This window comes from Branchiostoma lanceolatum, chromosome 11 (assembly GCF_035083965.1).
Source record: "Branchiostoma lanceolatum isolate klBraLanc5 chromosome 11, klBraLanc5.hap2, whole genome shotgun sequence".
Lineage (NCBI taxonomy): Eukaryota > Metazoa > Chordata > Leptocardii > Amphioxiformes > Branchiostomatidae > Branchiostoma > Branchiostoma lanceolatum.
In genome coordinates this window covers 13,511,073-13,525,440 of record NC_089732.1, presented here as the reverse complement: position 1 = coordinate 13,525,440, position 14,368 = coordinate 13,511,073, and the positions used below count along the sequence as shown (strand labels likewise).

Below are 14,368 nucleotides of genomic sequence, written 5' to 3'. Positions count from 1 at the left end.
GTCTTTAATCCGTCAGCTTTGCCCTTAATCCCCTCAACATAGCACTTAATCCGTCACCACAACCCTTAATACGTCACCATAGGCTTTAATCCATGACTCTTTCCCTTAATCCGTTACCATAAACCTTTATCCGTCAGCGTATCCTTTAATCCGCCATCGGAGACCCTAATCCGTCTCCCTTTCTATTAATCCGTCATTCTTATCATTAATCCATCACTGTAACCCTTAATCCGTCACCCTAGCCCTTACTCCGTCACCATAAGCCTTAATCCGTCACGAAAGTCTTAAATACTTCACCGTTGCCGTTAATCCGTCACCATAGCCAATAATGCGACCTAATAATCCTTAATCCGTTCCCATAACCCTTAATATGTCACTCTTGCTCTTAATACGTCATGATAATCTTTAATCCGTCAGGAAAGTCTTTAATCCGTTAGCGTTGCCCTTAATCCCCTCAACATAGCACTTAATCCGTCACCACAACCCTTTTATCCATCACCACAAACCTTTATCCGTCAGCGTGTCCTTAAATCCGCCATCAGAGACCATAATCCGTCACCCTTTCCCTTAATCTGTCATCCTTACCCTTAATCCGTCACCATAACCCTTAATCCGACAGCATAACCCTTAATTCGTTACGAAAGTCTTAAATCCCTCATCGTTGCCTTTAATCCATCAACATAGCCAATGATCCATCCCCATCCGTCACCGTAACCCTTGATTCGTCAATCTTGCCCTGTATACGTCATAACAATCCTTAATCCGTCAGGATAGCCTTTAATCCCTCAGCCTTGCCCTTGTCCCGTCACCATAACACTTAATCCGTCACCATAACCCTTAATCTGTCACCATAGCCCTTGGTCCGATACCCTTGCCCTTAATCCGTCACCATAAACCTTAATCCGTCACCGTAACCCTTGGTCCGTCACTCTTGCCATTTATACGTCATAATAATCTTTAAGCATGAAAATAAGGATATGACACACACATAAACATGCATTTCTTCGGTTACCCCCTGACGCAGTACATTGGCGTGTGCATTCCAAGGCCACCGTAAGACTCCTGTACTGTTGATCCAGACATGACCCAGAGTTATCAGTAACTTCCCATGTGCCGCCGCCAGCAGACTGTCCTTGAAACAGGGCCAGGCTGCCAATTACAGGCACAAGGACAAGGTCACAGAGTGGGAACAAAGAACCCTTTTCAATTTGGTTATTTGGTGGCTGGAGAGCTGTGTGGCTGGAGAGCTGGTTTCTGGTGCAGCAGTGTTGATCAAAACGAAGATGCGAATGGATACAGAAAAGGTGTGTGAACCCTTTCAATTTCTATCTATATACTACCTTGCTATAAGAACGAATTGTACTTTGGTAGAGCCTAGAGTTTCTAGTAAGAGTACGTATGTCTTGTTTGTTACCCTTACTGTTCATTTTGTCGCTGACGTCACATGTAGTCTCCTTTCACTACATGGCGTGACCTCGACCTCAGTGTTGTTTCGTCTTAAACTGTTTTGAATATTAACATTGCATCTCTAGATCATATAACTGATTGGTCAGTTCAGTTGTGTAACCACTCCCAAAATGTAAAAAAAAGTTGATGTCCGTATAAATATGTTTGACAGGTCTAGAGACGGCCCACTCTCCCAGAAGCAAGCGACGAACCTGAACCTGGGCGGCAGGGCCGACACCGCGAAGGTAAACCGCCGCAGAATACAATCCACACACGCTCGCGGTGTTACTGGGTCTTGGAGGAACTATGAATAGCTGGGTAAGCAGAAACCTACTTTTTTGGCAAACGATTGGCTGAAGCTCTTCTGTTTTTGAACATGCAGCAGAGTTTTTACACTTAAGAATACAAATCAACCTGGTGCTGAATTTTAAGAATTGAGAAACTATGTTCTGTATTTACAGTCGTACGGCGATCGCACTAAGGCCCCCATTCCACTAGACGGCGATCGCGCTGCGACTTTGCTGCGACCTAATTTGGCTTTGTGTAATCATTGACTTCATGCTTGGGATATCATGCAGAATGTAGATGTCTGACTGAAAGGACAACAAAATACACAAGGCGTAAAATTACTCGTTTATAATAATCAATGAAATTCAGTGAGCGCTCTGTCAAATCTTAGGTCGCAGTGAGGTCGCCACCTCCAGTTTTTAGGTCGTAGTGAGGTCGCCACCCGAGTGGTTTTGGGGTATACGTGGTATAATATCGGATCGTATGGCAAATCATTACATGAATTATGTCTGCAAGATCTATTCGTTTCAAAGATAAAGCGTATTGTTCTGTCGGTAGACTTGATTGGTGGCCGGGTTATACAACAATCTTTATTGACACAACAAAATTACAGCGACTTTCGTAAGGTCTACTATATCTATACAGACATACAAACTATACCTTTTACGAAAGCCCTGTGATGATTCCCCCAACCTTACCTTTCATTTGATGTGTTGTTTAATATCAACTTGCAACATATATGTATATATCAATACCGTAAGTCTTGTTTGTCAACTGGAACCTAATTTTAGCTGGTTTAACGGTCACTAGTCAACAGCTAAAATGTTATCACCGCAAATTTTTCATCACTAATGTTTGAGACAGTAATGTTTGTTCCCACCGTTAGAATTAAGTACCGTGACCTACTCCATTTTCCCCAAACCGCTATATTCTCTTGCCGCTATATTAAAGTGAGTAACCCATTGAGGCGAACGCGTGCTATAGTGTCCGGGGTGGTTTCTGGCGCAATCTATGTATCAATAATGTATAATGTAGTCCCAGTTCAATTCAGTGCACACGTCGCGTGCACTGCGAAACTGTGATACTTTTTAATGATATGAAATAAACCAAATCATCAATCTGTGTTGTTTGAGAAAATAGCGAAAGTAACACCGAATGTTGAAAACTTCAAATGCCCCACTTCGACTAGTGGCACTTTTTATTTTGCATTGTTTATAAAGAGCAAGTTAACCCCGCCCTGTATCAGTAACGCTGATTTAGAACATCGCCTCCTATTCCCCTGTTAAAACTTATTTTCAAAAAGCTGAAGGCACATGTATAATCGATCACATTATGAATAACCTTTGAAATTAATCTATCAGGTGTGTCCCGTTGAGCTGTGACAAGAAGATAGATCAGGTATCCCCCGTGCCGATTTGTAAATAGCGTATGCACCATTCCCCGTACATCGAGAGTTTCTACTGAACATGTCTTTGATAGTTCCGACTTGGCAAGTGTGCGTAACTTTGTTTGCCATGATCGACAGTTGCGTAATTTCTTTTTAAGCAAAATAGTTTGAAATTCTCACCATGACCTTCGGCGACAGTAAGCTAGACGGATCCATTCCACGCAAGTATTTACATCCATGCCCCACATCCTCCTTAGAGCGACCTGTCGCGGTAAGGTTACTGTCGTCTGCAAGGTTGCTATGGCGACGCCAGGCGGGCGGAAGCGGTAGAGATGTTTGTATGTTGAACCTGGTACCCCGGGTTAAGTAGCTGTCCCTTATAGTATTTACGGACGGACATGTGTAAAACAGCCGGTATTTAAGTTTTAAACTTGTCACTTTAATGAGAAGGATTACACGTATTTAGAATAGATAACCCCTTTTTGTTCATGTCCCTGTATTTCTGTCCCAAAACATGTGTAACACAAATAATCTGGAGGACATGGTATTCAGAACTAATTTACATGAGTCATACTATATGATCATCTATATTCCTCTTCTGATCATGATCCGTAAATGTTGTCACGTGTAATCCAGACGGAGAGATACACATACGATATCAAATATCTTCTCTAATTCAGGTCGTCAAACTGTGTGACCCAATGTCATACAGTTCATTGAAATGTCACTTTTGAGATATCCCTATACCTGTTCACACAACCCTTGAGGTCAGCCTTGTTATAATGATCCTGAGCCTCATGTCTGTAAATTTGCATCGTCAAGAGAACGCAGCTGATTCAGCATTAGGTAACAGGTTTCTAGAACTGACGGTTTACTTTAAAGTCGCGGCTGAGTGGGGGTCACCAGCCATGACCCTGCCGGTCAGTCTTTCAGACAGCAAAAATAACAAGAGTTCTACGACCTCATACCTTCGTCAAATGATTTTGACCTTTATGACTGACGTATTAGGAGTGTTTTTCATCAATCATCAATCATACCAGTTGATCCTCTTCACCCAAATAACATAAGTTGTCCAAACCTCCTTGTTATGACTATGAGCTTAACAAAGAAGGTTATGCTAACATTTATCATCAATTATGCAAATAAGCTCCCTCCTTATTAGCATAATTTGATTCAATGGTGTTCACATTCACACAACTTCCTAATGCCACAAGTATGAAATTGCCGTCATTTACTAGTATGGAATTATAGTACTTTCTCATTAATTATGCTAATTAGGCCCACATTTGCATATTTCCTATCTATCAACATTCCTCTCTTCCTTAGTTACAAATGTCACATATTTGAATAGTCATATCATGGAACACAGCAGATTTTTAAAATTGCCTCATTAATCATGCGAGTTAGAATTTGATTTGCATAATTATCATCCAATCATACAAAGCATCACGTAAGCTATCTGCATACCAAAAATCATGACCATCCATCAAGACCATCTCGAGTTATAGTTTTTCTCATTAATTATGTCAATGAGGTTCTCATTTGCAAAGCTGATATCTATTAATATTTCTCTCTTCCTCAGTTACATATGTCACATGTTTGAGAGTCCTATCATGGAAATTGATGGATGTATAAACTTTCCTCATTAATTATGCAAATTGGATACTGATTTGCATAATAAGTATCTTATCATGTACATCAGCACTCAAGCTATGTCAATTTATGACCATCCACCAAGCCCTTCTTGAGTAATTCCCTTTCAAAGTCTGAAGCAAAACCTGCCCCTGCTATAGCCAACCCATAGGTCTGCTTGGAGACTACCTTACCAATGCCCACAGCTGGCTGACAGCCAATTTGTGTAACTGACGTTTCCTGCCTTCAAGATGACCCCTCAGGACCCATACCCCTATCCATGACGCCTTGGAACAACACAGCCAACACGTACACATACTTCAGCATACAATATAACACATTTTTACACTTTTCTCGTTAATTATGCAAAACACTTCGCCCAAAATCTAATCATCTTGAGATTTCCCACATACACACCGACACACCAACTACGACAACAAACCATCCAGGCGTTCTCGACTTATTCTGTTCACTAACAGACACACAGACAAGCATCATCGAATAACCTTCTCGACGAAAATTCGTCGACGAAGGTAACTACTGGGGATATGCTGTCACTGTTAAGTGTTATCACAGGAAAGTCAAAATAGCGGTGATCTTACAAGCAGTTTGTTTACTCAGTCATGGACAAGTTCTAAATGTTTATATATGCATTATTATAAAAGGTTCCTTGTTATGTTTCCTCTCAATCGTACTTTTCGATAAAGAGCCAGTGGGCTTTGTTCTGTCCGCGGCCAATTTTTTATAAATGCCATTTAGAACAATTCGGATGATGATTGGTAGCGATACATAACATGTTGCAGATCATATTCGTCAGTCAGATGATAGCTTTATATTTCCCAGCTGCTCATACCTGCTCAACTATACTGGATATTCCTAATATATGTTTCCTTCCGTCACAGCATGCAGCAGACCTTGGTGGAAACTGGTAGGAATGAATACAAGCTGTGTACCAGCTTCAGATGTCTGATCCCTCACAGCTGGCTGGCATGGGGTGAAAGATGTCATAGGAAGTACAGGAAGGTGAAGAGATTTTCTTATATTGTTTGTTGTTAATCAGATTTGACTTTTGTTAAAATTATTTTTAAAACGGCTCATGTGACAACATCGTTGGAAAGGTCAATTATCAACTTTAGAAACCTATTTGACATGAATTATTACATTTTATGCCTCCAGGTTGCCATACATAATATAAGAAGAGTAAGTTAGTGTGTCATATGGGTGTACTAAATCAGATTATAGTATTTTCTTTAAACCGTAGAAATTTTAACATTAATTTACTTAACTCTCTCAGACCACGAAGGTTCATCAAAACATTTGCTTTGTCCCAAGATACAATATCATCAATATTTATGTTCGAATTCTCCACAGAACTGATCAACCATCTACTTCTACAGTCGCCAAGAACATGAGGGAGGAAGGCCACAGGGGATGCCTGACCAGAATCAGAGCCGTGTGCAGCCAAATGATTGCGCTGTTACAGCCAGAGAAAAGCTGACACGATTTAGAGAATTCACACGCTGACGTGCACATGTTGTCCACGTCATTTGATCTAAACGAATATGTATTGTCTATACTATTGTTTATTTTATTGTGCGACTTTTAGTGGCTGATTTTGCATGTATATCAAAGAAAATACAAGTGTTAACCTCGCCGATGACAGCTCAAATCAAACCGGATGTACGCATGGTGGAAACACCATTCAAATGTGTATGCAATTGCAATCACAAGGTGCAGTAACATTTTACTCCGTCACTAATGTCCAAGAAGTTTCAGTGCAACTCCTTACCGAACTTGCAACGGTTACTGTAAAATTAGTCTGCTATTGTTGTGCCATAATTGTTATTCTTTGACATCTTTGACGGGTATTCGTTTGTTAAAGTGGACTGCAGCGAAGCGATAAAGTAATCAATGTTGTGTCAGCAGAGTAAGACAGTATAAAGACAAGAGATTTCAAAGGCAAGGAAGTTTAGGTCAAAAGAGCAACAGAGACCTTCAGTAAGGATCGTAGTAATTAGCCAACATTATGAAGTCACAATCAGTCAGTTTTATAACGGTAAGTGTGCACCTTGCTAAGTGTGCGGGAATCCTTGTTTCTGTGTCATTTCTTTATCATTGATGTGGTCGTAAACTAACATTAGCAACAAAAACCATGCCTCCGATCAATCACGCCCAATATTACTGACTCCAACAATTTCTAATCCAACATCACATCAATCAATTAAATAACAAATCTATATTAACCCTCTATCGTTGGGGATCTTGTCGTCCCTTACTTTTCGACAAGACCACAACAACATGATGCTCAGTGGACCTTGCTCGTCCTTTAGTACAGTGGGCCTTGTGTCCATTTGTGCCAACGGCAAAGTCACAACACCACCACACTAATAACATTCATCTCTTAAACATAAAATGAGTGGCAAAAACCACCCCTCCGGTCAAAATGGTCGCACCTAACCCAAAACTAGGAAAGATATAGGGAACCAACATTAGTGACAAAAACCACCCCAAATATTATCGATTCCAACACTTTCTAATCCAACATCACATTCAATAACAAATCTATATTAACCCTCTATCGTTGGGGATCTTGTCGTCCCTTACTTTTCGACAAGACCACAACAATATGATGCTCAGTGGACCTTGCTCGTCCTTTAGTACAGTGGGCCTTGTGTCCATTTGTGCCAACGGCAAAGTCACAACACCACCACACTAATAACATTCATCTCTTACACCTAAAATGAGTGTCAAAAACCACCCCTCCGGTCAAAATGGTCGCACCTAACCCAAAACTAGGAAAGATATAGGGAACCAACATAAGTGACAAAAACCACCCCAAATATTATCGATTCCAACACTTTCTAATCCAACATCACATTCAATAACAAATCTATATTAACCCTCTATCGTTGGGGATCTTGTCGTCCCTTACTTTTCGACAAGACCACAACAACATGATGCTCAGTGGACCTTGCTCGTCCTTTAGTACAGTGGGCCTTGTGTCCATTTGTGCCAACGGCAAAGTCACAACACCACCACACTAATAACATTCATCTCTTAAACATAAAATGAGTGGCAAAAACCACCCCTCCGGTCAAAATTGTCGCACCTAACCCGAAACTAGGAAAGATATAGGGAACCAACATTAGCGACAAAAACCACCCCCAATATTGTCGATTCCAACACTTTCTAATCCAACATCACATTCAATAACAAATCTATATTGACCCTCTATCGTTGGGGATCTTGTCGTCCCTTACTTTTCGACAAGACCACAACAACATGATGCTCAGTGGACCTTGCTCGTCCTTTAGTACAGTGGGCCTTGTGTCCATTTGTGCCAACGGCAAAGTCACAACACCACCACACTAATAACATTCCTCTTTTACACCTAACATAAGTGGCAAAAACCACCCCTCCGGTCAAAATGGTCACACCTAACCCGAAATTAGGAAAAATATAGGGAACCAGCATTAGCGACTAAAACCACCCCCAATATTGTCGATTCCAACACTTTCTAATCCAACATCACATTAAATAACAAATCTATATTAACCCTCTATCGTTGGGGATCTTGTCGTCCCTTACTTTTCGACAAGACCACAACAACATGATGCTCAGTGGACCTTGCTCGTCCTTTAGTACAGTGGGCCTTGTGTCCATTTGTGCCAACGGCAAAGTCACAACACCACCACACTAATAACTTCCATCTATCACACCCACACATTAGTGAAAAAACATCCCTCCAGTAAACATGGTCACACTCAACCCACAGCAAGAAAAAAATTAGCAAGAACACAAAAAAAGAAAACTAGCAAGGAAAACACCCCTCCGTCAAAATAGTCACACCCAACATTAGCGACAAAAACACCCCTCCCAATAAAATGGTCACATCCAACATGGCGGCCCCCATCCTTGGATGCAAAAACAGAACAGGTTTTGCTATCGCAAACCTGTAATAATGATAATCAGAGATAAATCATAATAATAGCAGTACTGAGTAACAAAATAATATGAGCATAATAAAGTGGAAACACAAAAAGGGACACACCTGGTACAATGATTCAATTCAAGAAAGCAGGTGGTAAATGAACATAAATTAAATTCAAGTCAAAAGTTGTTGAAGGTAACACACATAATTATATCAACTCAGTATATAACAGTCAAAACAGTATATGACAGGGTAGAAACAAAACCAGACAAAGCCGAAACTAGATGCAATTTTTTTTTTTTGTTGTTGTTGTTGTCTTGTTATGAGTAGATGTAGTGCTTACGTTCCCTCCAAGCCTTTTGAATGTATGAAGCAATTTCAAATACCCCCTCCGTGAATAACCAGTTAAGTTTTGTTTCATCTCTTTCCCAAATGATATCAGGTCTCTTGTTGTACATTTTGTTGAACAGTGTTTGGCGTAAACTGTCGTAAAAAGGGCAATAAAATAGGAAATGGACCTCATTTTCAATTTCATGTAGATCACACAGTAGACAAATTCTATCATCCTCAGGAATGGCATTAAATCTTCCTGTTTCAATAGACAAAGGTAATATGCCCGCTCTCAGCTGTATTTTCCATAAATGATAGGGTATGATACGGAATAAATCACTTGACTGAACATGTCTCTCAATTTTCTTTTCCCATTTTTCAAATATGGTATCTGATATAAAGGCTTTGTGTATTCAAGGCTTGTTGCTTATTCTCAAGCAGATATTCTGATGGCCAAATCGTTATGTGGCCCAAGACAGTATACATTGGCCACATGGCCCGGCGGCGCATGACACTGTCTTGGCCAACATATAACGATTTTGCCACAGAAAGTGCAGGCTTCCAGATATCTTTGGTTTGTTTGCATATACCAAGGACTTGCATATACATGTAGGTACCAGACCACATTCCACTTCCTCTATGACAAAGCAGTATCTTACCTGAACTTTAAGCTTCAGGTCACAAGAATAAGACATTTGCAGCAGTAAGGTTGCTTTTATATTTTTGGTGTAGAGAGGGAGAGGGACACACGCAGTGGTGTGTTACGAGTTCCCTCCCCTGGGATCTCCCATGGCCAGTAGGTATTAGGTAGTGTGGAGAGGGACGCACGCCTTGGTGTTTTACGGGCTCCCTCCCCTGGGATCTCCCATGGCCAGTAGGTATTAGGTAGTGTGGAGAGGGACGCACGCCTTGGTGTTTTACGGGCTCCCTCCCCTGGGATCTCCCATGGCCAGTAGGTATTAGGTAGTGTGGAGAGGGGCGCACGCCTTGGAGTGTTACGGGCTCCCTCCCCTGTGATCTCCCATGGCCAGTAAGTGTTAGGCAGTGTTGAGAGGGGTACATGCCTTTGAGTGTTACGGGTCCCCTCCCCTGTGATCTCCCATGGCCAGTAGGTGTTAGGTAGTGTGGAGAGGGACGCAAGCCGTGGTGTGTTACGGGTTCCCTCCCCTGGGATCTCCCATGGCCAGTAGGTGTTAGTCAGGGTGGAGAGGGACGCACGCCGTGGTGTGTTACGGGCTCCCTCCCCTGGGATCTCCCATAGCCAGTAGGTGTCAGTTGCAGTGAGAGGGAGTGATGCACGCCGTGGTGTGTTACAGGTCCTTCCCAGTCCTTGTCCCCGCCTGCTTTGCTGCCCAACGGCATTTGGTGCTTTCCCGTATAGAGTGACGTGATGATCTCTAGCCTTTGAAGCTGCGTTATACACCGGAGTTTCTCTGATTACTAAAGAGGGACGACTACACAGTGTCGATACTACAACAGCCTGTTTAGTTTCACCACTAACACCGTATGAACTAACCGATACCTCTGCAGCAGCAGCATAGAAGGTAATAGGCCCCTTATCATCATCATCCGGGATGTGACAGTAAATGTGTGAGATGGCGGACGGATCTAGAGGCTGCAGAGCAGCAGCTACGGCGTCTGGAATGGTTGAGTAGGTAGGTGGAAAAGCGGGTAGAGGCCGCTGAGCAACGGCTACATTATCTGGAATCTCGCTATAAGTAGGACCAATGGGAAGGAGGACAGCTGGCAATGACTTAGAGGAGGCTGAATCTCCCTGAACCACCCTCTTTGTATATCTTGTGACAGGAAGAGAAGCCGGACGAGGCAAAGCATGGAGAGCAATAGCTGGGCGTGTGTCAATGTTGTGCTGCACTTTTAACTTGAGTACTAGTGCTGTACATGCAAAAGTTAACAAGACCAGAACAAGTACTATTGTAACAACAACTGAGCCGGGTACAAGCATATGGTCTGTTACAGGAGGTGTTGAAGACTGGTTCCTTGGTCCTGAAGGTGTATACAATTCATTTGTAGTGTCAAAGTGGGATGTCAGATCGTCAGCTTGCTCAGTATGAAATCTGTAGGCAGTGACTGCCATATGAGGCTGTATTCGAACCCTGGGGGGAGTGAAGATCAACTTCGTGTAGTTACCTTTGCAGAACAGAATGCAGGTTATGTTCTCTGTGTTTTCACGGGAAGCATTTGTTTGTATGTTGTGTTTGTGGCCAAGCGTCATGGCAACAGTTGCTGTATTCTGAGCGCTTGTGGAAACCAGTCGAGAGACAAAGTTACCCATAAATGGTACTGCAATGCCCCTGTCATGTTCCCAGACCTGCCTACACTGATCCAACATATCCGGTTCCTCTACTGATGAGCCATCAGTAGCAAGGACAACGACAGGTGGGTGACTGGAGATCTTACTTAAAGAACGGCCCACCACGCTACACTGGCCAGGAATGATGTTCGATGCTCGGATGTGACCTTTTGTGTCCGATGAACGAAACATCCATTCAACAGAATGTGCATTTTTTGCCGAAACATACCCAAAACAGAATATGAATTTGGGCAGCTCAGCAACTAGAGCCCAGCTCTTTGACCAGACATTGTTGTAGAGATCTAGACGCCACATCATTCTTTGTGGACTAATTGCGTCATGGACAGAAACCAACCTGTCACTACTGATATGCACTTTGGACAGTTTCAGCAGACGCCCTAACACTGCCTTGTCCAGTTGAGATAGATCGTTACCACCCAGATCGAGACACATTAACATCGGGTTCTGGAATGCACTTGGAGTGATTCTTTTGAGTTTATTTGACCCCAAGTACATGTACATCAGCCTCTTCATCCTAGCAAACCAGGCAGGATCTACAACCTGCAATAAGTTGTTTTCCAGGTTTAAGATGGAAAGACGCCCTAGGTGCCTGAAACTCCCTGGATCCATGTGCCTGATTAGGTTGTTGGACAAAGTCAGCGAAGTGAGATATTGCCCCAGGTCAGAAAACCAGGCCTGTTTGATGTGTGATAACCTGTTGAAATCTAAGGCCAACCTAAGCAAACAACTAAACCCCGCCCATGTGCTGTTTTCCACATCTGTGATTTTACCGTCAATTAGTGCCAAAGTTCGAACCGCAGAGTGATCAAGAGGGGCTAGTTTTGTCGCCGAGAGAACACCGAATCGATACCCTCTTATTGCCAAGGTCGATGAAGGGTAGCCCTCAACAAGATAAAAAGGATTTTCAGCGGCAACTCTGTCGCCCGAGCCCGTGCACATCACACATCTCCCCGACTTTAATAACATTAAAGTTCCTATCTTCCCTCCTTTGAAAGGTAAACAGGATTCCCACACAGCTCTGCTACATCGAGGGAAGAGTCCATCAACAACTGCACAGGCAGCCGCCAAGAGCAGCAGTATGGCCGCATGTTTCTTTTGATCAGTTCTTCTGTACATTCTATAATTATATTACATTCTATTCGTTTTCTATACCATCAGGCCTTCCTGCGGGGGTATGGATCGTACAATTTAGCAAAAAAACACTAGGAGAGTCAGTCTGCGGTAAGGTTAAGGTATTGTCTAAGGGTGGCTGAGGAATTTTGGGATGTTTTTGAAAAAAAAAACTTTCTTAAGCTTTATAAACCTTCCTCAACCTTCATTTTTTTTCAGGTAGTACCTCATAGCAAGGTGATAATTTATGCGAATTAGTATGATGTCATGATTACGTCATCAAGATTTATAAGGCCACGCCCCTTTTTTTTTAAAAACGCTCTCCTTGGCTTGTGCTTCGATGTTCATCAATATAACTTTGCAGGAATGTACATGATAGTAATACTTAAAGAATGACGCGTGTCAACGCGAATATTTTGAAATATCGATTTTTGGCGAATTTTTTTTTTTTGTTATCAAACAAAAAAGATCTCCCCCTCGGAGTGAAACCCTATGGTAGTCAAACTCCCCTGGTTAATATTCTCTCTATAGCCAGCGTAGCTAGTCTGGTAGAGACTATTCTATTCTATCCGAGGCTGAGAAGATTTGTCACTTACCTTCTACTTGTCCCAGATTCTATCATGTCTACAAGCGCCTGCTCACCTTACCTCGTTTCTGGAATGGTCGTCCGTAAATTTAAGACTGCCAGCCGCAGCAGAGCTACCCTGGGCGACTAGTACCGGGTCGCTAGCGATTTGCTTCGGCGGCCCAAGAACAGTCTGCCCGCCCGGTCTTAATCAACGCTCCGGGGAGTTGTAGCCCGTGGGAGTAAATTCCCCGGCTAGAAATCCCCCGGCGCACTAATTACGGTTCTGCGGGCTGGGGTCTCTGTGCCGCCGAAGGAACCGACTACAAGGTACCGGCTAAAGGGAACCGGCTAAAAGGCCCGATAAACAGCCTGGAACCCAGGGTACAGCAGAGCCGTTATCAACACACAGTCTGGATTTACCTTGGAAAGAACCTGCTCCTTTGTACGTTTTGATACAGGCATCAAGGACAAACAGTACACTTCAAAGGGTATGTGATGCATCAGAAGTGTCGCATTTGTGCCTTGATCCATTGATACCCAGACTAATCTACGGTTTTTAAAATCACTTCTTGCCCACTAGTTACATGTCTGCTGAAGTGCTCAAGGTTATTGAAATGCCTGCATTCTTGATTAGAAAAAGGTTGGCCTGTTTGTCTGTCCAATAAGGTTTCAATCTGCTTGCAATTGAAACCTAATTGGTCTGTCTAATTCAGGTTGTACTGTTATAATATGATGTCAAGGAGGTTTTTATCAGATTGAAACTCCTTGCACTACCAAAAATCGTTTTTCTTGTTTTTCCTTCTACAAAGAATTTTTTCTGTCAGTACGAATACTATTCTGTACACAAGAATCCCTCTTTTAAGCACAAACAAGAATCCGTCTTTTAAGCACAAACAAGAATTGCATCCAAGAAGTTTTTTTTTTCTTGAGCTTTCTTAAACCAAGAAAGTCTAAGAAAATTAATCTAGTAGAATCAAATTTTCTTAAGGAAAAAATATCTTAAGGAAAGAATCTGTAAGAATAAAACATTTTACCAAACAAAAATGAATCTTACAGTAAGGCAGAGAATGCAATTTTTTTAAATTTTTCCAGAAAATTCTTAGTGGAAAACATCATGCTTGCATTGAGTAGAAATATTTTCTTAACTTAAGAAAAAAAAAAAATTCTCTGTACAAGAATTGACATCGACAAGACTTCCCAGAAGGTTTCTTGAATTTTCTTGTTTTTCTTTGTGTAAGAAAATCTTTCTCAACATAAGAAAATAAGAAAGAATATTAAGAAAAAAGATTTTTGGTAGTGTGGTAACGTGCATCATTCACATATATGTGCCTTTGGCTTTTTACG

At 42.0% G+C, this 14,368-nt stretch overlaps 1 long non-coding RNA gene across 1 annotated transcript; it reads left to right on the top strand.

Annotated features, from left to right (window-relative positions):
* The first annotated feature begins 1,201 nt into the window (after nt 1-1,201).
* On the top strand, nt 1,202-6,840 carry LOC136444736 (uncharacterized). The gene is made up of 4 exons (XR_010757313.1): nt 1,202-1,304; nt 1,619-1,764; nt 5,656-5,776; nt 6,125-6,840. It is a non-coding gene; the product is annotated as an uncharacterized lncRNA (long non-coding RNA).
* The last annotated feature ends 7,528 nt before the right edge of the window (nt 6,841-14,368 follow it).